A 15,604-nucleotide genomic window follows, 5' to 3' on the forward strand; every position below is an offset into this window, starting at 1 on the left:
ACTCTACTGCAGAGAATGCAACTGTGACGTGCTGGCCAAATTGTTTGAATGCCAAAAGTATATTTACCTAAAAGACCATTATAACTCACACAAATCAAAATCTACACTCTCAAGGTAGTCTCTGAAGAATGTGGAAGTTGATTACGAGATACGGGAGACTGCCCAGCACGGCATGCTCACATCAAACAAGGCATTGTTAAGCAAAGCAGAATTGCGGTAGCTCAAAAGAAATGTGTGATACACAAATTTAGAGACATCTTCACTCCAAATGTTCTTACAGACTATTTGTGCCTGACCTGTAGACCCTTCTGAGCTCACAGTTCTGATCAGCCATAGTTGGACACACTGTACCTTCACCTAACAGAGTGATATCATGTTGGTCCTTTCTAGCTCTAACTTTCTAAGAGTTTGTATGTGTTTGAAAAGAAAAACTCACTTTGAAATGACTAGACTAAACATTGGAGTAATTTTTCTGATATGGTTTGAGTCTTAGGTTGACTTTATGTCTCTATTTCACTTACAACATCATACTCAGATATCAAACACATAAAAGACAGCCATGGCAAAATAAAAAAGGAGATAAACATAACCACATACTGTAAGTATTCCTTTGGCTTAGGCTTGTACATTTGTTTCAATAAATATCATTACTAAAAGCAAAGAAATGAAATACAGAGAATAATACCCTTTGGGGCAGATAGAATTATGTGAGTCTCTTAAGAACGTTGTTTCAGAATACTATTTCTTTCAGGCTAGTAGAAAGTGACAGCTTCTTCTCTCTCCCTAAGGCCTCTTTCAGATTCTGAGTTTGGAAATCTAACTTTTAAAACCTAAATCATCCTTGATCTAGGAGCCAACAATGTGGATGAAAACAATCAGCCTTCTTACTCAATTTCCCTTTCATCTAGGAATTGAGAGAGAATTCTTTTATCAGGATTGATTTTCTCTGCTCATAAAACACAGCCCAAGGTGGACAAAAGAGGTGTTAGAGAAGAAGAGAGCAAAGCCACCTTAGTTATTTGACTTCCTTTATTGGCATTTATTAAATAATCAGATTGAAAATCTTCACGCTTTAGTCAAACGACATGTTTTTGAGCATCTGAAGTGGACTCAGCCAGCCACTGACATTCCCTTGGTATAAGACAACACAGTCTTAAAAAGAGCAGTGAACTAGGACTCAAGAAATGAAATCTAGCCTCTGCTAAATATTACTTATATAATCTTGGACAAATATCTGAGCTTTATTTTTTTCAACTCTAAAATAAGGTTGTTGGACTGCATAACATCAATTGGGATCTTAATCTTTTTTGGATCATGGACCCCTTTGGCAGTCTGGTGAAGCCTATGGACTTCTCAGAATATTGTTGTTAAATGCACAAAACATATATGAGTACAAAAGTAACCAATTAAAGTGAAGTGTTAGCAAAACTTTAATTATAATTTGAAATATTAAAATAAAAATAAGTTCATGTATATCATGTTAAGAACCCCTGCTCTAAGTTTTCTTCCAGGTTTAAATCTATGTAATAATAATAATGATAATACTTGCTGGGCAATGTGCTAAGGGTTTTACGAATGTTATCTCATTTTATTCCAAAAAAAAACCATGGAAGGTAGATCCTATTATTATCCCCATTTTACAGATGAGGAAACTGAAGAAAATAGAGATTAAATGATTTGAGCAAGATTAAACAGTGAGTTAAAGTCTGAAGCAGGATTTAAATAGGATTTCCTGATCCCAAGCCTGGTGTTGTATCCACTGTGACACCAAGATCTCTCCAATATGATTTAAATATGATGATAAAGCCTTTTCCATGTGTGTGTGTGTATGTGTATGTGTGTGCGTATGTGTTTTTTTTATTTTTTTATCCTCATTTATTTTTTTTTAATTTATTTAACATATTTAGTTTTCAGCATTGATTTTCACAACAGTTTGAATTACAAATTTTCTCCCCATTTCTACCCTCACCCCCATTCCAAGATGGCATATATTCTGGTTGCCCTGTTCCCCAGTCAGCCCTCCCCTCTATCACCCCCCTCCCCTCTCATCACTTTTTCCCTTCCTTTCTTGTAGGGCAAGATAAATTTCTATGCCCCATTGCCTGTGTATCTTATTTTTTAGTTGCATGCAAAAACTTTTTTATTTTTTTTTGTTTTTGAACATCTGTTTTTAAAACTTTTAGTTGCAAATCCTCTCCCCTCTTCCCTTCCCACCCAGCCTCCCTAAGAAGTTGAGCAATTCAACCTAGGCCACATGTGTATCATTATGTATAACCCTTCGACACTACTCGTGTTGTGAAAAGACTAACTTCATTTTGCTTCTTCCCAACCCATCCCACTTTATTGAATTTTCTCCCTTGAACCTGTCCCCTTTCCAAAGTGTTTGTATTGATTACCTCCACCCCCATCTGCCCTCCCCTCCATCATCCCCCCTTTTATTTTTTTTATCTTCCTCCCTCTTCTTTCCTGTGGGGTAAGATACCAAATTGAGTATGTATGGTATTCCCTCCTCAGGCCAAATCTGATGAGAGGAAGGTTCACTCATTTCCCCCTCACCTGCCCTCTCCCCTCCTCCCACAGAACTGCTTCCTCTTGCCACCTTTATGCAAGATAACCCATCCCATTCTATCTCTCCCTGTCTCCCTCTCTCAGTATGTTGCTCTCTCATCCCTTAATTTCATTTTATTTCTTTTAGATATCTTCCCTTCATCTTCAACTCACCCTGTGTCTGCTCTCTCTCTTTTACATATATATATATATATATACATATATATACACATACATACATATACACACACATATATATACATACATAGATATACACATAGATATATACATACATACACATTCACTTATATAAACATAAACATATATATATATATATATATGCATATTTCTTTCAGCTACCCTAATACTGAGGTCTCATGAATCATACATGTCATCTTTCCATGTAGAAATGTAAACAAAACAGTTCAACTTTAGTGAGTCCCTTGCAATTTCTGTTTCTTGATTCTTGCTTCTCTTGATTCTTGTGTTTGAAAGTCAAATTTTCTATTCAGTTCTGGTCTTTTCACTGAGAAAGCTTGAAAGTCCTCTATTTTATTGAAAATCCATATATTGCCTTGGAGCATGATACTCAGTTTTGCTGGGTAGGTGATTCTAGGTTTTAATCCTAGCTCCATTGCCCTCCGGAATATCGCATTCCAAGCCCTTCAATCTCTTAATGTAGAAGCTGCCAGATCTTGGGTTATTCTGATTGGGTTTCCACAATATTCAAATTGTTTCTTTCTGGCTGCTTGCAGTATATTCTCCTTGATCTGGGAGCTCTGGAATTTGGCAACAATATTCCTAGGAGATTTCTTTTTGGGATCTATTCGAGGAGGCGATCGATGGATTCTTTCAATTTATATTTTGCCCTGTGGCTCTAGAATATCAGGGAAGTTCTCCTTGATAATTTTCTGAAAGATGACATCTAGGTTCTTTTTTTGATCATGGCTTTCAGGTAGTCCAATAATTTTTAAATTATCTCTCCTGGATCTATTTTCCAGGTCAGTGGTTTTTCCAAGGAGATATTTCACATTGTCTTCCATTTTTTCATTCCTTTGGTTCTGTTTTATAATATCCTGATTTCTCATAAAGTCACTAGCTTCCACTTGCTCCAATCTAATTTTTAAAGTAGTATTTTCTTCAGTGGTCTTCTGGACCTCCTTTTCCATTTGGCTAATTCTGCCTTTCAAGGCATTCTTCTCCTCATTGGCTTTTTGGAGCTCTTTTGCCATTTGAGTTAATCTATTTTTTAAGGTGTTGTTTTCTTCAGTGTATTTTTCAGTATTTTTTGGGTCTCCTTTAGCAAGTCATTGACTTGTTTTTCATGGTTTTCTCGCATCCTTCTCATTTCTCTTCCCAATTTTTCCTCTACTTCTCTAACTTGCTTTTCCAACTCCTTTTTGAGCTCTTCCATGGCCTGGGACCAGTTCATGTTTTTCTTGGAGGCTTTCGGTGTAGGCTCTATGACTTTGTTGTCTTCTTTAGGCTGTATGTTTTGGTCTTCTTTGTCACCAAAGAAAGAATCCAAAGTCTGAGACTGAAACTGGGTGTGCTTTTGCTGCCTGACCATATTCCCAACCAACTAACTTGACCCTTGAGTTTTTCAGTGGGGTATGACTGCTTGTAGACTAACGAGTTCTATGTTCCACGTTTGGGGGGCAGGTGCCGGCTCTGTCACACCAGCACTCCTCCTTCCCCAAGAACCCCCAGCCCGGGCTGCACTTAGATCTTCAGCAGGCTGTGCACTCCTGCTCTGATCCGCCACTTAATTCCTCCCAGCAGGTGGGCCTGGGGCCAGAAGCAGCAGCAACTGTAGCTGCCCCACCTCTGCTGCCCCCGGGGCTAGAAGCCGAACTGCGAACTCCTTCCACTCCCGCAGCTTTTCCCACTAACCTTCTCCGCAGTCTTTGGTGTTTGTGGGTTGAGGAGTCTGGTAACTGCCGCATCTCACATAATCAGGGTGCTAGAGGTCCCATCCGCCCAACTCCAAGTTTGCTTGTTCCACGCCGCTCAGGCTGGGCTCTGCTCTGCTCCGTTCCCAGCTCCCAGTGGGATAGACCTCACTCAGAGACCATCCAGGCTGTCCTGGGCTGGAGCCCTGCTTCCTTCTGCTGTTCTGTGGGTTCTGCCGTTCTAGAATTGGTTCAGAGCCATTTTTATAGGTTTTTGGAGGGACTCGGGTACGGAGCTCACAGTAGTCCCTGCTTACCAGCTGCCATCTTGGCTCCGCCCCCCGGGAGCAATCCTGCGTATGTGTATTTACTAAGAGTCTTTTTACTTTCATATAGCCATAGTCTCTCTATTCTGCTGATGTATAGCTTTACTTTGCCAAGTCCTGTTTCCCTACGCTTTATGATGTGACAACTCCTACTTTCTTGCTATTCCTTACATTTACCACTACATCTTCTAATTCAGTTTCATGGTTGTCCTCCATGATTGGAATGTTCTTACTCTTTCTTGCCATCTCTTCATTTGTCTGACTTCCTTCAAGAAAAACTCAAAATCAACTTTTGAAAGAAACTTTTCCTGATGTCCTTCACTCCCAGTCTCTTCTGTCACTGATTGTCTTCTATCTACTCTATGTATTTTGAATGTACGTAGTTTTTTGCATATTGTATCTCCCACTAGGATATGAGTTCTTGAGGGTAGGGGAAGAAACTTTTGCATTTCCTTTTATCCTTAAGCTTAGCACAGTGCCCGGAATATATTAAGCAACTAATAAATGCTTGTTGAATCACTAATTGAGTGAGTAGAGTAAAGCCCAAGGAGGAGAGAGTACCCAGCAAGACAAGGTGGTCAACAATAACAAGTGTCACAAAAGGCAGCAGAAAGAAAAATACTGAAAAAAGACCATCAGATTCATAGTTAAAGTCAACCCCCTTTCCAAATGCAGAATAGAGATGATGATCAAACCAGTCATTATTAGGCACTTGTTATACTTCAGGCACTTTCATAGGCACTGCAGAGAATGAAGAAATCTCTTTGTAAGGGGCTTGCATTCTAACAGCATAATCAATCATTAGCATTTCTTGTGTCAATTATATGCCATGAATGGTTCTAAGCTGTGGGAAGGGTCTGACCTGTGATTTAATTGATATAGGGAGCTACTGCGTGAAAAAAACACATTTATTAGTGTAGGTCAACTCCCCAACCATACTTGTCCTAAAATACTCTCTTTTTCCACTGCTTGCTCCAAGCAAGTTCCATGGTGCTTCTCCCAGATGTCAGAATTGCTACTTACAGCTCAAAGAGAAAAAAAAAAGGCCTGATTTTAGTGGCCCAGGAAAAGTGATTTTATTTTGTCATTTTCACACTCCTTTTGATCTACAGAACTGAAAAAACTTTGCACCATTAACTCCTGCACTCAAGAAATTCCAGCTAGTGAGGTGATGAGGCTGATTTCGCAGCACTTTCTGAGCTGAACATTTAAAGCTCATCTTTCTCCAAGTTTTTCAATGATTGCAGAAATTGTTCTCAAATCACCTTGTGTTCCCATCATCTGCTTTTAATATATTGGTTAGGAAACACCACAAAAGTATTTGCTTTAAAATGGCTGGAAATTCCGCAGTGAGTCATGCACTGGGCCATAAGAATTTAAAGGCAATATAAGGATTAATTTTAGTTACTGGCTTCAAGAAAAAGAAAGGGTGGAAATGCATTGTATAATTTATATGATCCTCTCTAGATGAATCCCCCAAGAGCCATGTTCTTACCTGAGAATGCACATCAGTATCTCCAAATTCTATTACAGTGATTTTCTAAGGAATAACTGCAGCTCCCAGTAAAGAGTCCAACCACTGAAAACACAACCAATCACGTTTCTGTGCATAAAGTGTTTAATGCAAGTACCTTGAGTGCTTCTCAGCAGTAACTGCATGAGTGAGAACAAAAAGAAGAAAGAAATATATGAAAACTATGTAAAAGTTATAACTAAATAAACACAATCCCTGTTTAAAATAAAAGCTAGACCTGGCCCTTATCATTCTCAGAAACAGGATGTGCCACATGCAGTCACTATAAGTGGAAATCTTAGCAATTGGTACCTAAGCAAACCTACATATGTTTTTTTAGTTTTGTTAGTGGAATTAAGGTCTGTGCCAGCCCCACAGAAAAGTTGAAAATAATGTGCCTTCTCTCTCTTTTTTTTAATTCTTGTTATGAGGATGGCTCACTAGTGAGGGAAGGGAAGGAGCATATTCAGAAATTAATGGAATGTGAAAACAAATGATATCAATAAAATTACATATAAAAAAATTTCATTAATGTATCTTTGGCTCTTAAAGAAGTCAAGTGACTTCTCTTTTCACATCAGCACATGAATTATTCCATCAACAAAACATTTTTTAAATGGAGTTGGAAGAGTTATTGGGATTATCTAAGTCTATTGCCCTATTTTACACATGAGGAAACTAATGCCCAGAAAGGGTAATTGATTTGACCTCGGTCACACTTCTAGGTAGCGGATCACTAACAAGGGTTCTTGGCTACCAGAAATACAGTTTCTATGTAATGGAAAGAGTCCTGAACTTGGAGTCAGGAGATCAGGATTCAAATATTACCTCTGCCACTTGTATGCTCGTGATCAACTAATTTTACCTGTTTAGGCCAATAGCTTTATATGTAAAATGGTAATGATATTTTCAACATCTCAAGTAAAAGGGGACCTATAGGGGTCAAATGAGGATACATATTATCAAATGCTCCAAAATTACAATGTACCATATAAAAGTATTTTCACTTTCATTATTATTTATACTGCAGGCAAGGAAACGATTCTAAATCATTGATTCCAAACCTTTTTGGACCTGGGGCACATTATCTTTTTCTCCCAATTTCCTGCTGAAATGGAAAACATTTCCAAGTTAGTCATGTTGGAAAAAACTAAGCAAGAAAAATAAAACGAAAAAACATACTTCGATGTGTACTCAGAGTCCATAAGTTGTTTTCCTGGAGATAAATTAGCATTTTTCCTCATAAGTCCTTAGATCTCAGAAAAGAAAAGGTGGGAATCTCATAGATGGAAGACTCTAGAACAGTAATAGATGTTTTTTAATTTTCTCTTAAATTTTGGACTTTCTAGATTTTGAGAGGGGAAAATGAGCTTGTTGGTGGACAAAACTTGCCTTGTGAGGCTCTTGGAATACTGTGAAGGGGAGTCAAGTTACTTAACACCTTAATGGGCTTAAATCTTGCAATAACGAGGAAAAAACATGAGAAAATTACAGCTCTATGACAATGTAGAATAGGAAACCTTAAAACAATAATACCCACGACTAAGGAAATGGTTCTAACTAATCTGTCAGAACAGATGATTAGACTTAACACATGTATAATTGATGATGAACAGATGAAAACCAAGCATTTGGCATTTCACTTCAATCTATTCCTTTTTTAGTTTATTAAAGTAAGTTATGTGCTGCTAATGTAGGTTATGTGTGCGTCCACATGGAATGTTTAAATGTGTACATAAGTGGCTTGAGTGAAGGCTTTGGTAGGACTCTTTCAAACCTTTCCCAACTTTCTCCAAGGGAGACTATGATCCCAGTCATGGAGGCTAGCAATAAAAGGTGTTACAAGGCTGGGCACCTTATTCATATCTGAGGAGGGGTTAGAGACTAGAATGAAATTAATCTGCTCCTAAATATTATTGGTATAAAGGCATGACGTTTTTAAAAATATTTTATTTATTTTTAGTTTTCAACATTCACTTTTTATAAGATTTTGAGTTCCAAATTTTCCCCCTCCCCTTTCCCCCTTCCCAAGATGGTATGCAATCTGATATAAGCTATACATGCATAATCATGTTAAACATATATCCACATTAGTCATGTTGTGAAAGAAGTATTAGAACAAAGGTAAAAGCTATGAAAAAGAGAAAAGCAAAAGAAGAAGGAGGAGGAACAGGAGGAGGAGGAGGAGGAGGAGAACGAGAACGAGAACAAGGAGAAGGGAAAATAGTATGCCTCGATCTGCATTCAGACTCCATAGTTCTTTCTCTGGATGTGAATAGCATTTTCTATCATGAGTCTTTTGGAATTGTCTTAGATCATTTTATTGCTGAGAAGAGCTAAGTCTATCAAGTTGATCCTCACAGTTTTGCTGTCACTGTGTACAAAATTCTCCTGCTTCTGTTCAATTCACTCAGCATCAGTTCATGTAAGTTTTTCCAGGTTGTTCTGAAATCTGAGTAAGGGCATAATTGATACAGAACAAAAACTACTTTCCTGGATACTATATCTTAAAGGGGAGAAGGTACCCCAAGCTTACACTAAAAGACTCAAATCCTTCCCACCAAATTTACTCAAAAGACATTGCAAATAGTATATCACAAGAAAAGCACTCTATCCAAATAAATAAAAAACATAAATTACATAAATTCTACAAACTAGAATATACAAGAGAACAGACAGAATGAATGAGCTCTCCCACTGGGTTCAAGATATCTCCACTTAGCCAAAAGATAGACTCTAATCTTATCCAAGAAGGCATTCACCAAAAATCTCTATGGAGGCAAGTTGGAAATCAAGGACATGTTAAAAAGACTGTTTCCCCCATGTAAATATGAGAGTTTCTTTCTCCTCCCCTAAGAGAATGTTTATATCTGCCCTTTATCTTTTATTCTCCAGATGCAATATCCCCAGTTCCTTGAGTTTATTTCATTATGACATGTACTCAAAGCTCTTCACCATTCTGGTTGGAAATCCTTGGAAATTGTCCAGTACCATGATATTATTTTTTATTTTTTAATATTTGTTTATTTTTAGTTTCAACATTTACTTCTATAAGATTTTGAGTTCTAAATTTTCTTCCCCTTCATTTCCCAACCCCTTCCCAAATATGGCATGGAATCTGATACAGGCTATAAACATACAGTTATATTAAACATATTTTCACAGTAGTCATGTTGTAAAGAATTAGAACCAATGGGAGAAACCACGAGGAAAAAAAGAAGCAGAGAGAGACAGAGAGAGAGAGAGAGAGAGAGAGAGAGAGAGAGAGAGAGAGAGAGAGAGAGAGAGAGAGAGAGACAGAGACAGAGACAGAGAGAGAGAGAGAGAGAGAGAGAGAGACAGTGCTCAAATAGCATGCTTCAATCTTCAATCAGATTCCAGTTCTTTTGTTTTTTGTTTGTTTGTTTTTGGTGTGTTTGTTTGTTTGTTTCTGGAAGTGGATTGTATTTTCCATCATGAGTCTTTTGGAGTTGTCTTAGATCCTTGCATTGCTGAGAAAAGCTGTCTATCAAAGTTAGTCACTGCACAATGTGGCTGTCACTGTGTACAATGCTCTCTTGGTTCTGCTCACTTCACTCATCTTTCCAGGTTTTTCTGAAGTCTACCTGCTCATAATTTTTTATGGGACAATAGTATTCCATCACATTGATATACCACAACTTGTTCAGCCACTCCCCAATTGATGGGCATCCCCTGGATTTCCAGTTCCTTGCCACCACAAAAAGAGCTGCTACAAATATTTTTGTACATGTGGATCCTTTATGCATTTTTATGATCTCTTGAGATACAGACCTAGAAGTGGTATTGCTGGGTTAAAGGGTATGCACATTTTTATAGACCTTTGGGCATAGTTCCAAATTGCTCTCCAGAATGGTTGGATCAGTTCACAACTCCAGCAACAATATATTAGTGTCCCAATTTTCCCAAATCTTCTGCAACACTTATCATTTTCCTGTTTTGTCATGTTAGCCAATCTGATAGGTGTCATGTGGTACCTCAGTGATGTTTTGATTTGCTTTTCCCTAATCAATAGTGATTTAGAGCATTTTTCATGTGATGATAGATAGCTTTAATTTCTTCATCTGAAAACTGTCTGTTCACATCCTTAGACCACTTATCATTGGGGAATGACTTGTATTCTTAGAAATTAGACTCAGTTCTCTATATATTTTAAAAATGTGGCTTTTATCAGAGACACTGTCTGTAAGAATAGTTTCTCAGCTTTCTGCTTCCCTTCTAATCTTGATTGCATTGGCTTTGTGCAAAAACTTTTCAATTTAATGTAATCAAAATCATCCATTTTGCATTTCATAATGCTCTCTGTCTCTTGTTTGGTCATAAATTCTTCCATTCTCCATAAATGTGACAGTCAAACTAATCCTTGCTTTCCTAATTTGCTTATGGTACAAGTCTTTATAGCTAAATTGTGGCTGAACTGATATAATAAAAATGAAAATTCCACCTAAATTAACTTACTTATTCAGTGACATACCAATCAAACTACCAAAAATTATTTTATAGAGCTAGAAATAATAATAACAAAATCGATATGGAAGAACAAAGTGTCCAGAATATCAAGGCAATTAAGGAAAAGAAATGCTAGGGAAGGTACCCTAGCCATACCAGCTCTTAAATTGTATTATAAAGCAGCAATCATCAAAACTCCTTGGTACTGTCTAAGAAATACATGTGATGTAATTTACCCTTTTCTGCCTCCTCATTTTCTCTTCTCCCAGTACAATCTTTTTTTCACCCCTCAATTCATTTATTTTTATCATCCCATCAAAGCCAACTTATATCCGCCTTCTCTGTCTATGTATGCCCCTTCTAAACATCATAATAAAGATACAGTTCTGAAGAATTCAAAGTATCATCTTCCCATGTAAGGATGTAAACAGTTTAACCTTATTGAATAACATTTTTTCTTCATTTCCTGTTTAACTTTTTATACTTCTCTTGAGTCTTTTAACTGAAGATTAAATTTTCTGTTCAGCTCCAGATTTTTCATCAGGAAAATTTGGAAGTTTCCTATTTCATTGAATGTTCATCTCGTCCCCTTAAAGACTATGCTCAATTTCAGTGGGCAGTTTATCCTTAGTTATAATCCAAGCTCCTTTGCCTTATGGAGTATCATATTCCAAGCCCTCTAAGCTTTTGATGTAGAAGCTGCAAGGTCCTTGGTAATCCTAACTTTTGGTTCCATGCTTTTTAAATTGTTTTTTTTTCTTGCTACTTGCAGTATTTTCTCCTTTACCTGATAGATCTGGAATTTGGCTACAATATTCTTTGCAGTTTTCATTTTGGGATCTCTTTCAGGATGAGATTGGTGGATTCTTTCAATGTCTATTTTACCTTCTGGTTCTAGGACCTCAGGGCAGTGTTGCTTAATAATTTCTTGAAAGTACAATACAGGCTCTTTTTTGATCATAGCCTTCAGGTAGAACAATAATTCTCAAATGATCTCTCCTAGCTCTCTTTCCCAGGTCAGTTGTTTTTCCAATGAGGCATTTTACATTTATCATTTGCTTCCACTTGCCCAATTCTAATTTTTAACAAATTGCTTTTCTCAGGATATATAAAAAATTAAACTAAGGGATGAGAGAGGAATGTACTGGGAAAAAGAGAAAGAGAGAGTTAGAATGGGGTAAATTATCTCCCATAAAGGAGGGACGAAAAAGCTTTTGTAGTTGAGGGGAAGAGGGGGAAGGTAAGAAGAAATGAGTGATCCTTGCTCTCATCCAATTTGGCTTGGGGAGGGAATAACATACACACTCAGGTACGGAAATCTATCTTACTCTACAGGAAAGTAGGGGAAGGTGAGAAGAGATGAGGGGGTAGAAGGGAGGGCAGATTGGCGAGTGGGTAATAAGAAGCAAACACTTTTGAGGAGAGGGTCAAAGGAGAAAATAGAATAAACGGGAGGGTGAGATAGGATGGAGGGAAAAATAGTCTTTCACAACATGAATATTATGGAAGTATCTTGCATGATTACACATGTATAACCTATATCTAATTGCTTGCCTTCCCAATGAGGATGGGTGAGGGAGAAGGAAAGGAGAGAATTTGGAACTCAAAGTTTTGAAAAAGAATGTTAAAGCTGTTTTTACATGCAACTAGGAAATTAGATAGGCAACGGGATCAACATCTATCTTACCTTGCAGCAATTTAAAAGGGAAGAGGATAAGAGAAGGGGGTGGGAGAGATAGAAGGGAGGGTAGATTGGGGGAAGGGGTAATCAGAATGCATGGCTTCCTGGTGTGTGGGGAGGGGAGAGAGGGGGAGAAAATTTGGAACTCAAAATCATGTGGAAGTGAATGTTAAAACTAAAAATAAATAAATGGTCATCTTCAGTTACTTTTTCTACCTCCTTTTTCATTTGGCCAATTCTGCTTTTTAAGGAGTTGTCTTCTTCAGTGGACTTTTTTTCCCCCATTTGGACACTTGTACTTTTCATGTTTTTGCTTTATGTCATCAATTTTTGTCCTTCCTTTTCCAGCCTATTGACTAGATCTCTTGCATATCTATTATTTCTTTTCCCAATTTTTCTTTTACCTCTCTTATTTGACTTTTAAAACCCTTTTTGAGCTCTTCCAAGAAGGCTTTTTGAGCTTGAGACTAGTTCATATTCCCCTTTGAGGTTTTAGATGTAAATATATTGACAATATTGTCCTCTTCTGAATTTCAGTTTTAATCTTCCCTATTCTCATAGAAAGACTCTATGGTCAGTGTTTGTTTCTGCTTTTTGCTCATGATATTTGCCTAATTCCTGACTTTTAAAGTTGAGTTATCTTGCTCTCCTTCACAGGGAGCACTGTCTCAATTTTCTTTTCAGTCACTGGTTTTGTGTGCCAGGGCCTCAGATGCTTGCAGTTGGAGGGTGTAAGGGTCTGGTAGCTTACCTGGTGCTGAGCTGGGATACGAGTAGTGGTATCTGGCACATGCTGAGGCCATGTGGGGTTTTTCTGCATTTCCCCAGGGCTACACTGAAGTTTGAAGGGTGGCAGGGGATGTTTGGCTGCTGGAGGACACTTGCTCATGTGGGGCTATGCTGAAGCACGAGGAGGTTTGGTTATTAGAGGATGCCTGCCTACCAGGAGCAGCACTGAAGCATAGGGAAGTCAGCTACTAGGGAATGCCTGCCCACCAGCATACAGTGGTGGTTCTCTGATCCGGAGCCTGCCAGTTCCCCTGGCTGTGCCAAGGTTGGGGGGAAGGGGAGTCCTGATGTTGGTGCTTGCCTGTTCCACTGCCCTGGGTCTCAGTGTCTCCCCCTGGTTTGTTGAGGTGGGGTTTGCTGCTGGCTTGCCAGGATGCTTCCCGCCCTGGACTATACTCCCCTTCCAGCAGAAGGAGAAGGACCTTTCCCACTTATCCGCCTAGACTCCCAGGCTAATAGAATGTTCCTCTCTATTTATTCTGCTAGCTCTGCTGTTCTAGGATTTTTCTTGGGGTAATATGTTCTGGGTTTTTAGAAGGCAATAAAGAAGAGTGAGAGTGACTCACTTCTTACTCCACCATCTTGGCTCCTAGAAGTCTATCATGACATCCTTATTAAACTCTGATGCCCAGAATTGAATTCAGTATGAATTCTGAATAGTACAGAATTCGGTGGTACTATCACCATCTGATTCTCATAATGTGTATTTCTTTATATAGGTATATCTTAATATAATCCAAGGTTGAATTAGTTTTTATGACTTGAACATCAAACTATTGACACATTGACCTGGTCTTCCACTAACATCTCCCTCTCCAAATCTGCTTAACAAAAAATGCTCTCCGCTGCTTCCCCTGTGCTGGGGGCAGCGGCTCCCCCCAACCCCATCCTCCTCTGATCCCTGAGGCGGCCCAGGACCCCTTGTCTCACCCTCAGCTGCCCCAGCGGATGCCCGGCTCCCAATACTTCCTCTGGGCACCCTTGGAGACCTGCCCCTCTCCCTGGCCCTGCAGCTGATCGTGGGGGGTGGGTGGTGGGGGTGCTGATCCCCCTGCGTGGGAGCTGATGGCCCAGGTGAAGCCACAGTCAGCCGCCCATCCACCGCCACTGACCCGTGGCCACCAGCGCCAGCCTTTTCAGACCCCTGGGGAGGCTCCCCGGCCAAGCCCAGCACCAACGGCACCCCAGTGACTAGGAACTTCAAAGCAGAGCTGAACGAATTCCCTTACTTTGCCCGTCTTTGAAAGGCACTTGCCCGTGCCCACCTCGGGCAGCAGCACTGGGGGACTGGAGTTTCTGGCTGGAGAGGTCTCTGCCCGGAGCCCCGGGGCATTTGACTTCAGCAGATTTGGGGCAGGGAATGTGGAGAGCCCTCCACCAACAGGGCCGCCGGCCCCACTCCCCCGACCCGGAAATCACCAGAGTCCTTACTGGAACCCAATCCTGCCCTCGCCGCCCCGACAGGACCCAAGACCTCCAACCCTTTCCCGCCAGCTGGAGCCCCTGGCACAACCACTGAACCGTCTCTCACCAACCTTTTCCAGCCTCCACCTCCAGCCACGCTCACTCTGAACCAGCTGTCTCAGCCCTGTGCCCCCTGGCCCTGGGGCCCCTGGGTTGGGGGCCTGGTCTGCCTCTCACGGGGCTCCAGGACCCCCACCCCCTAACACTAACCCCTTTCTCATATAACCGGGGTGGTGGGGACGCCTCTCACCCTCCAGATCAGTATTGTGAGCGCATATGAAAGTGAGACCTTTCCTCCCCCTCCGCGCCAGCCTCAGCCCGAACCTGACCCAGTCACACTTCACCCTGTCCGCAGCCTCCACCTAAAGCTGGAAACAGGAGGGAGGCTTGGCAGGCAGGGGGACCCCTCTATCCGGCGGCATTAGATAGGGCTGGGGCACTTGGGCACCCGCTCCCCGATTTCCCCCAGCTTTGAATACCTCCCCTCTAATCAGTGTTGGAACCCTGGTCTCTCCCCTCCCCCCACAGTGACTGTCTCTGGTGATCAGTCTTCTGACCTCTGTGATAAATGACATTTCTGATGGAAAAAAAAAAATGCTCTCTTAATCATGCTTCAGATCATGGACTTGTAAAGTTGATATTTTTCTGTTATTTTCTGTTCAAAAATCAGTAGAAAAAAACATCAAAGTAATAAGGCTTTCTCTCTCCTTTCAGTTACCATTGATCCAATTTTCTTTTTCCTTAATTGCTCCTCCTTAGTCTCATGATATACGAAAAAAAAATCCTAGACATTAGCTTCCATAGAAACAGCTTTACCAGATGTTTGAATAATTATAGTCTTCCATCAATGTCATCTTTCTGTCCAGGTGGTCTATAGTACACTACAGTGACCAAAAAACAAAAACAAAAAATCCAGTGTTTTTTT

General features: G+C 40.0%; 1 pseudogene; it reads left to right on the forward strand.

The window, feature by feature from the left end:
• The first annotated feature begins 13,313 nt into the window (after positions 1-13,313).
• Positions 13,314-14,904, forward strand: LOC118832062 (annotated as a pseudogene).
• The last annotated feature ends 700 nt before the right edge of the window (positions 14,905-15,604 follow it).

Source organism: Trichosurus vulpecula, chromosome 9 (assembly GCF_011100635.1).
Source record: "Trichosurus vulpecula isolate mTriVul1 chromosome 9, mTriVul1.pri, whole genome shotgun sequence".
NCBI lineage: Eukaryota > Metazoa > Chordata > Mammalia > Diprotodontia > Phalangeridae > Trichosurus > Trichosurus vulpecula.